At 39.3% G+C, this 8275-nt stretch overlaps 1 long non-coding RNA gene across 2 annotated transcripts in view; it reads right to left on the minus strand.

Moving 5' to 3' along the window:
- Nucleotides 1–3903: 3903 nt before the first annotated feature.
- The window catches only part of LOC111814527, a 20315-nt gene continuing 15943 nt past the window's right edge, over nt 3904–8275 (minus strand). For both annotated transcript variants that reach the window (XR_002819491.1, XR_002819492.1), the window contains exon 3: nt 3904–3989. This is a non-coding gene — a long non-coding RNA (uncharacterized LOC111814527). The remainder of the gene's footprint in view (nt 3990–8275) is intronic.

Consider the following 8275-nt stretch of genomic DNA (forward strand, 5'->3'; position numbering starts at 1 on the left):
CTCCAGACCCAGCCCAAGCCCAGCCTGAGTAAGAACTTCCACCATGCTCTCGGTACCCATCCAGACCCAGCCAAAGACTAGACCAGGCAACTGTGTGGGAGAGCTTCTGCACTCCCCTGTGCCAGCAGGACCCCACCACACCCAACCTGAGCCCAGCCTGTGAGTGAGAATTTCCGGCGCAATCTCAGTACCCCGCCAGAACCAGCCCAGCCTCAGTGAGGGTGTGGGAGAGCTTCTGCACTCCCCTGCATGTGCTGAACACCTCCGTACCCAGTCCAAGCATGGCCTACCCAGGCTAGGCCTGGCATACAGGCCTGGGGTGAAACTCAGCAGCTGAAGTCATTGCAGACAGGCTAGGGGCCAAAGCCAAGGAGCTAAACATCTCCCCAGAAGGGCACAACAGGTTCACTTCTAAGGAATGCAGCAGAAAGAAGTTGAGCATAGCAGCTAGACCCAAGCCAGGCACAAGTGGATGAATTCAATCTTCATAGATCTACACCCTGATTGCACAAGGTGCTGAAGTTATAATGATACCAAAGCTCTACTCTAAAGGACAGAGAACTATGCTATACAAAATGACAAAGAGAAAGGGCAAAATGCAACCCAGGCCCTGGACAACAAAGAACAAGTCCACAGGCAATAGCACAGAAGAAATTGGGAATCACACAACTGAAATATCTGAATGAATAGCATCTCAAGTAAAGAAACAACTGCAGAAAGGTACAGAGGAAAGCAGATCAGAAAGAATGGCTAAAATAAAAAAGAAATCTCTGAATTAATGGCATCTGAAGTAAAGAATAATATAGAGAAAATTAGATTACAAGTAATCTCTGAAGTAAAAAAAGAAAGGATAAATATAATGAAAGAATTAATGAAGACACTGATTAAAAAAATAGAGGAAATTATAAAAATGATGGAATCCTTGAATGAGCAATATACAAAAGAAATACATCACGTAAAGCAGGTCAGAGAGATATAGAACAACCTAAAATCTCAACCACAAGCTTGAAAAAAATCTTTGAGTGAAAGTGAAGATAGAGTTTTAGATCTTGAGGATGCTGCAGCAGCTAGTGAAAAGGTAAGAAGACATCTGATAAAAACAACTAGGATGCAAGAAGAAATAATTCATCACAAGCAAGACAAAGCAACAATTACCAATGTGAGATTAATAGGCATCAATGAGAAAGAAGAAGTCAATACAAATGATGTGAAAAGAATATGGGCAGAAGGAATAGCAGAAAACTTCCCAAATACAGTGAAACAATCTGATATTCAGAAACTGACGCATACAGAGCTCCAAATAAAGTCAACCAAATTAAAAACACATCCAGACAAACACCCTAATGCTGCACCAAAACGTCTAGAAAAGGAAAAACAAACCAAACCTGAAGGCCACAGACTGGAAGAAATCATTAAGATTAGAGAAGAAATTATTTCAATTGAGACAAAGAAAACAGTTGAAAAAATTCACGAATCAAAAACCTGGTTCATTGTCAAATTCAAAGTCTTGATAAACTCACAGCTGAATTCTACAAGAAATTTACAGAAGATATAATCCCCATACACCTCAAAATCTTCAATGAAATTGAAAAGGAAGCAATCCTAACAAAATCATTCTTAGAGGCAAGTATTACACTGATACCCAAACCAGGGAAAGACACAACTAAAAAAAGAGAAGTACGGGGCAAACTCCCTCATGAACATAGACACAAAAATCCTCAATAAAATCCTAGCAATTAGGATACAGCAAATCATGAGGAAGACCATACACCATAACCAGGTGGGAATCATCCCAAGGATCCAAGGATGGTTCAATATACACAAATCTATAAATTTAATACACTGTATAAATAAAGCCAAATCCAAATCCACATGATCATCTCCATGGATGCAGAAAAGGCATATGAGAAAGTCCAACACTCATTCATGTTCCAAGTCCTACAGAAAAGTGGAATAGATGGCCTCTAATTCAATCTGATAAAAGCCATCTATGTCAACCCAAATGGCTAACATAATTCTAAATGGAGAAAAACTGAAATCTTTTACTCTCAAATCAGGTACAAGATAAGGATGGACTCTACCACCACTCCTATTCAACATAGTTCTGGAATCATTAGCTAGAGCCATTAGGCAAGAGAAAGAAATAAAAGGGATAAGAATAGGTAAAGAAGAAGTTAAGCTATCAGTATTTGAGATGACATGATACTCTGCTTTTTTTTCTAGTATTACACAAGCTTTAATTTCTATGAAAATATGTAATGTGGTCACTTTGGAAGCATATACAAAGTCCAAGGTTAGTAATAGGACCAACAAGTAAAACTAGCTTTCTGGCCCCAGTCCCTGTGGCCCCAGAGTCTCCTGCATTCCTCTACTAATGGCTCTGCAGTATGAAAAAAGAACTACCATCTGTAGAGGTCGCAGCATGCTCTCTAGCCACCCACAGGCTGCCTTCTTGGCTTTGGGTGAACAGGAAATGCCATTTCTGCATGGGTTCAAGGCATGGCTCATGACCCAGAAAACAGTTCAACCCACCGATCGCTGCTAATACTCAACTCCTTTCTGACCACTGTTCTACAGATTTTGAAAAGAACCTAAATCCACTAGTTAACTACTTTAAAAGACTAATTTTCACTATTTTCAGTAGCCTCAGTAACTAAATCCACTAGTTAACTACTTTAAAAGAGTCATTTTAGCTATTCTCAGTAGCCTCAGTACTTCCCTATCAGTTGAGAATTCAGTAATGAAAATAATATTTCAGTGCCCTGTAGCAATGAATAAGCCTTTACTTGCTCCTGCTGGAGGTGTGTGTGACCCTCAGGCATCCACAAGCTGACTGGAGGGCCAGGCTCACCTGGGTTGAATTTGTTTCTTTACATCTTACCCTAAGGCATAAAAAAATGAGTACCTTTCCTTCCCTCCTCCCCTAGTCACTGTCCTCTCTGTCTTCAATGGATCAGGTACAAAGTGTAAGTGACCAGGAAATAGGAATTTCAGAGAAACAAATCAAAGAAAAATCAAAAACACTAAAGCGCATTACTCACGGCAAATGAAATAGAGAAGCTCTCTAAGAGCCAGAAAATTCCCTTCAGCTGTTCCCTTATACCTGTAATTTTCTCTGAAGCTTAGTTTCCTCATTTGAAAAAATCAGGATATGAATTTTATTTATTTATTTTTTTATTTTTTGGCGGTACCAGGGATTGAAATCAGGACCTTGTGCTTGCCAGGAAAGCACTTATTTTAATGAGCCATTTCCCCAGCCCCCTGTATTTGTGTGATCTCCAAAAGAAAACAGGGCACATGTTCATGCTGGAAAGTATATCAACCTTATATTTAGTAATTATTTGGTATGAAGGAACTAAATTAGCCTGGATGAGAGCATCTTCTCCTTGTCCACTGCATTCCTGTTTCATTTACTTATTCATTTTTTTAAATGTATTTGGTACAGGGTCTCACTACAAAGCTCTTACTCATAGTGATCCTCTTGTTTTCAAGGATTACAGGTGCATGACACCAGACACACTCTCAGTGGCCCGCTCAGTGCACCCGAGAGTGGTGCCAGCATGGCAAGTGTTGCCGGGGATGGAACCCCAGTCCCTGCACTTCCTGAGTGCTGGGATTACAGGTGTGTGCTACTATGCCCAGCTGATTGTTTTGACAGAGAAACAGAGAGAGAGAATCGAAGACAGAAATGAAGAGAAGAGAAACAAAGAGAAGCAAAACAAAGTGAAGCTGGAGAGATAGCTCAGTAGAATAAATACATCCCTGGCAAGTGCAAAGGCCTGAGTTCGATGTTGAGGCCACAGAGGCAAGAGAGGCAGACCAGGGATCCTAGCAGCAGAGGTAAATGAATACTTGCTTGACAGAGAGTAAAGGAGAATTGAGGGGCAAATGCTCCATCTCCCTTAGCCAGTCCTCCTGCTAACATCAGGGCAGCTGTAACTCCTGCATAACTCAATCATCTTCCAAATATGTCAGGCATTAGGGATTAACTTAAGAGAAAAACACAACCTCATATTTCTAACTTAAAATTTAAACTTTTACTCCATCAACTACACTGGATGCAGATGAATCTGATGCTCGTACCTATGCTCCAGTGTTAACTAAGAGCACAGTATTCCACAAGCCTTTTATTTACTTTTACTCAGAATCATTGCCAAGTTAGGCTGAGTTGATACATAGTACCTGGCATACAAGGGATTAATGTTGATGAAGGAAACACATTGAAAATTCACATAAGGGCCAAAGATAGAGCTCAGTAGTATTAACACCTACTGGGAAAGCACAAGGTCCTCAGTTTGAATCCCACTATTAGTGTATATATGAATGAAAGATGGAAAGTAATAATGCAATGAGTTAATAAAACTCCATATTAGTCTAGAATCACCCTGAATGGCATTGTACCATGATAAAGTAATACTGCATTTCAGTTTGCTATAAAATCTATCAAATGTCAGATCAAATTACATATGACGATTACACGAGTATGTCTGTTAGAAGAGCAGAATGAACACAGTACTTGGAAAATGTTAACTATTTTCCATCCTTATCAGATCAGGGCCTTGGAGCTTCATTTTATGATGCATCAATTTTATAAGAGAAAATTATGCATTATGACTTGTTAGCAAAACAAAAACATCTAGAATCTGTGTGGAATGGACAAACTGAGGCAAGAAAATAAATGTTGGATAGAGATGGAGGGCGAATTTCTTCTTGCCATCAAGTGGGGATTTGGTGCCCACAATCCAAAGCAGGAAATGGTTGTTGAGAGTATGACCAGGGTTCCAAGTAGAAGGGGTCAATGAATACTTGCTTGACAGAGAATTGAGGAGAACTGAGGGGCAAAAACAATCAACAATTTGAATATATGAAATTCCTTGAGAAAACAAAAGCTATATGACTCTGACTAGGAGATTCATCTGTGGAACCAACCCATTACTAGCTGAAACTTTCTGGTAAATCTCTTGACCCAGAATACTTTTATAACTACAAAACCCAGAGAAACTCCACGCAACACATGAAAGAAAACACACACCCTAGAACTGAGGTGGGGAGGGAGAGGGCAGTCCCTGCTGGGTCATGTTATTTTTTAAATGAAGAGCCTAAGTGACAGTTGGGGGTATGCGGATGGAACTCTTTTCTGATTGGCTCCCAGTTACCAGGCTACTATAGGATACACTCCAACTGCCCTATTGGTCTTGCAATGAGACCTAATGGGTAACTGCTTGTGTTGGAAAGGGGAAAATGCCAGCTCCAATCCAAAGGAATTCCAAGAAAAACCAGCTATTGCCTGGTGGATTCATTTTGAAAGTGAGTGGGACTCCTGTCCAGTAGTTGGCTTTCTTCGGCCTATGCTCTTGTGGTTTGGATTTCAGGCTGAGTGTACCTTGCTTTCCTACATATATTCTTGTCCTGTCTTGTGAGTCCAGGGTATTTCTTCTCTACACTAACACACAGTTCTTGGTCCTCTTTCTTCCCAAATCTCGTTCGAATCCTTCAAGCATTCTGCACATTATGTTATGTAAATATACTGGAGGGTTTTTTTGTTTATTTTGATTCGTTCTCTTTTTTGTTTGTTATATTCATTCTATTTTCTCAAAATTCAAATAGTACACCATACACTCATAAAGCCAATTTCCCTCATTTTACCTACACTAGCACCTAAGTCAAGGGGACAGGTAATACCTGATTCTTCTGTTGCTCATGCCATTCAAAACAGGGATGCACTAACAATTCAAACCCAAACACTGAGGCTTTCTTAGGTAAATTCTGGGAGAGCTTGTCGTAGAGTCTTATGTGTTATTTTTCACATTGTGTCTATAAAAATGTTTGCCTCCTTCTACCTGAAATTTGAGTTCAGAAATAAAAATTGTGCCAGGGAGACTTTCACGGGGCAAAATGTCAATGGAGCACAAGTTACTTTTTTCCCCTTTGCCCTCAGATTTCTGCTTACATCATGTTTCCCAGTTCAAATCTATAATCTTTTTTGCCTGTTCTAAAGACAGGTGAGGTTGATCATAGGATTTGGGGGTTTGGCAAAATTTCAAAAGAGAAATCATAAAAAAATAAAATTAAATTAAATAAAAATAAAAAAATTAAAAAAAAAGAAATCATCAGTTTAGAGGTGAATTAGGAGAGTAAAGCTGGGGCATTCATGGGGCATATATTGCCATCCCTAGGGTTTTGCCACCTCCCTCGTGCTACCTTCCTAACCCACCTGTCAGAAGAATACAGCACAACTGCTAAGAATGCTAGTGTGAAAGCAACTGCTGCAGGGAAGAAATGACATATTTGATTTGAACCATGCGAATGACGGGAAGGGATCAATGTAGGTAAAACCAATTGTAAGTTACAAATTTGTAACATACAATTGGTTGTTGATTGAAGACTGCACTGTTTCCCTTGGCAGAGTGTTGGGGATAGAAACCAAGGCCTTTGCATCTACCTCTATGCTCCCGCATTTGAAAAAAGATTGGGGAATATTAAGAATTGATAAAGAGCTTGATCCACAGTGTGGGTCATTGGAATCTACAAGGGAGAAGTCAGGCAGGAGTAAATACTACACTATAGCATGAAGGACCCCTGTCTATTGCAGTAGAACCTCTCTCATGAGGCCAACGAGCTCCAAGCAGTAGAAAGTAGGCACACTGACAAAATCACCACTTTAAATGATAGATAGATATCTACAATGGTTGTATTGTGGATCAGAAAGACAATCTAATGGACACATCAAAGACAAACAAGCAAGTTGGCAAATGTTGTAGCCTTCAAATAAAAAGGCATCCAAAAGCTGTCTCATAAACTGTGGACATAATCTAATGAGAAGAAATATACTGAAGTCAGTGTTTCTACTGAATTCTGCTTATTCAATAGTTTGTTGATCATTGCCTTCTCTACCATTTTGATGGGAAAAAGTAGCTTTGAACAATCTGCTCATGTTAAATTTTAATGCTTTAGTAATGCATTCCACTTATTCCAATTCACAAATGGTTCTTTATGTTTTCAGCAGTTCTGCAATCGAGATGGATTTTCCACTGATTAGATATCAGTAATGTTTTAGACATTTCTTTCACCGATGTTTACATGTGGATGATTTAAATTTTCTAAACTGTTTCTCGTATAACAGCCCATTATGCAGTCTAATTAACTTTAAGTTTTAACTCATAATATTTGTGGATCTTCCAAAACACCTCTAATCATAATCTCTAATCATAGTTTGAAACATTTCCGTAGGTTTCTAAAAACCTTTCACGGATTTACAGAACTTACATGGTAACCAAATTCTTTCCTTTCTGGACATCTCTTTCAATTTCTCTGTTTGTGTATGTTTATGAGCCCTAATGATTTTCTATGAATATTAGTTTCACATTGGTAATACTGAAAATAAACAAGGGGGATTTAATCAGTGCCTCATTGACTCTTGGAAATAGTTACTGGAGAGTACAGTGACCATAGTGTGTATATGAGTTTTGATGGAATAAGATCCATCTGTGTTGTATAGAAGATCAATATGTGGTATTTACCATGATCAGAAAGTGCAAGGTATCGGGAATTATGTGGTGGGTCACAAGCAAAACCAGTCTTTCTTGAAAACAGCAAATGACAATGTTTAAACTCTAGTGAATACAACTAGATGTGAATCTGAGGTACACACACAACTGATATGAAACTCAGCAATGTGAATATTCCATTATTAAGTATAGGACAGATGTCAAAATGCCCTCTGATGTTTGCAAATTACAGACACAGTAATGCTCCTCATGCACCTCTGCAGGATTTGAATTCCCAGAAACAGGGTAGGAGTTAAAACTGTACCATTGGTGGGCTGGCCAAAGAGCTCAGTGGATTAAAGCACCTGCAAGCAGGAGCAAGGTTGGGAGTTCCATCCCTAGACCTTCTGTGCTGGCCTAACCCCCAGGGTGCCCTGAGATTCAGATTGAGACTGGGCATGGTGGCACGCACCTATAATCCCATCACTTGGGAGGCTGTAAGCAGAAGAATCACTATGAGTACAGTCTAGTAGTGAGACCCCATAATCCTGCAGACCCTTCCTTAAAAATACAGAAAAAAAATTGTACCATTGGTAACATTTTATCTGAAAGTTCCCTTATGTCTTTTCAAAGGCAAGTGAACTGTGTATGTTCACCCAAGAAATCATTCCTTTTTGTTTCATGAGTGGACCTTTAAAATATTTCCTAAGCAGAAGAGATGGTTTATAGAATAGATTTAACAGATGCCTAAATCTTTCAAAAATAGGGGATTGATTGGAAACATAATG

Source organism: Octodon degus, unplaced genomic scaffold, assembly GCF_000260255.1.
Source record: "Octodon degus isolate 3935 unplaced genomic scaffold, OctDeg1.0 scaffold00346, whole genome shotgun sequence".
Lineage (NCBI taxonomy): Eukaryota > Metazoa > Chordata > Mammalia > Rodentia > Octodontidae > Octodon > Octodon degus.